Raw genomic sequence first — 2,088 nt, forward strand, 5'->3', positions numbered from 1 at the left:
CCTCCCCTATTCCCTTGCCTACCCTCCCCTATTACCCTATTCCCTCTTAAAAGGCCAGCAATGCACCTGCGAGTGTCCATGGGCGACGGAAGTTGCTTTCCATCTGGTGACCCGTTTGCTCGTTTGCCCCCTTATTTCATAAAAAAAATTGTGGCTACTGGCTACTGGCATATGCTACAATTGATTTTGCAGCAATGTTGGAACGTTAGAGCAATGTTGGACCGGTATTGTTGTTTATTGTTCACATTACGCCCGTACAATTGCTATACAACTTCATTAAGTCGAAACGAAAAGGTATAAATTTCAATCTGTACGCCGTTTTCAATAAAGAGTGAATTTAAAGCATTTCAGCAGAGCAATCGAGACTTGTTTATTCTCTGCGTCTATTTCTGATTGTGGAAAAGTGCCCCCATAAATGTAAACAGTATAATATTTTTTTTTATTTGAAATCATAATATAATAAATAATTACTGTCTTACTCATAATATCGGCTGTGTCTAGTTCGTAATAATTTTATTGTTCTTTATTGAAATTCTGAGAACGAGTTCTATTGATGGAATGGGCAAATTTATATTATTACACAAATATTACTAATCGCTATTAGGCACTAAATCCGATTTCGGATACCAACGTCATTTCACATTTGTTAGAGTAAGACGCGGGCCGCGGAATTCTCGTACGATTGTTCGAGCCTCAAAACGGTTTCATGGGACGGCCCCGGATTCGGAACCAAAATAGTCCAAAAGCGCTCTAAGGATACCTCAAGTCCCGGAGAAAAGAATAATTATGTAGTTAAAGTGGTATACACACAGACATAGGTCTATGTCTGTGGGTAAATATTAGGTTTACTTTACCAAACCATTAACTTCTCATGTAGTCCTATCTCGGTCGGTTGTTTTTTTCACTTTTTTTTTTATTAGCGAATTGACAAATGTATCCAAAATTGAGACAATCGAGGAACAACACGTCTGTGTATCATGAAGTACTGAATGCAATATGATTAAAGTTCGAAAAACGAGAAACTTCATTGGATGCTATCGTGAAACGGGAAGGTAGGGATATTACGTTAATACTGCAGCCCAATTACATTACCAGATCGAAACAGCCATGAGCCAGTGCAATTCATTCGCTAAGTGAATACAGAACTACATAGGTATTTAATGGTAATCCTGGGAGTGCATTTTTTCATTAAACGTTGATGAAAAACCTTTGAGAGTTCGATAGCAAGGCAAGGGATATCGGATACTTTTGAATTAATTATGGATAATAGATATGGGAAAATCTGTGTTGCTTTTGCAGGGATGAAACATCCGCAACTCTAGTTTTATTGAACCGTTTTGAATTGTTTTTATTAGGGTTCCGTAGTCAACAAGGAACCCTTATAATTTCGGTATGTCCGTCTGTCTGTCCGCGTTTTTTCTCAGAGGCCTACACAGCTGTAATTTGGCATGAATGTACATCTTTATGACGCCGACAAAATGGTATATAAAATCTTAAAAAAATAATAATTATGGTACCTCCCATGTAGGTACATCAAGCGGGGGTGATTTATTTTTTCCTCGTCCACCCCACCGTGTGGGGTGCCATTGGGTAGGTTTTTTAAAAAATATTATGAGTATTCATAGACCATTTTCCGATTAAGGGATCCTTTTGTGAGATATGAAGTTTTAAAGTGGAAAAAAATCGTTAGAGTCCAGTGTCGCCCCTAGGGAATGCAATCTTGGACCAAGATTGACTACAAGATCTTGGCGTCTTTTTTCTGAACCAAGATTGGTCAGTTCGAGATCTTGTTGAGATTCGGGTCGAGATCTTGGTCGCGAATCAAGATTTTCGGGATTTTCGAGATTGAGCAGAATAATTGAAAAAAAATGCGTTTTTTGCAGCAAATTGATAGTAACCAGTATTTTAATATTAAGTAATATATTATGTTATTTTGTTTCAAAGAATTAGTTTGTGAGAAAATTGGGTATTGTTATATATAAACTCAGTTTGTTATTGTTATTGTTATAACAAACTCAGTTTTTACAAATTCAAGTTTTTTGAAACATAAAAATCGGCTTAGCGCAGACGACAGACTATCCGTGACGC

Source organism: Aricia agestis, chromosome 7, assembly GCF_905147365.1.
Source record: "Aricia agestis chromosome 7, ilAriAges1.1, whole genome shotgun sequence".
Classification (NCBI taxonomy): domain Eukaryota; kingdom Metazoa; phylum Arthropoda; class Insecta; order Lepidoptera; family Lycaenidae; genus Aricia; species Aricia agestis.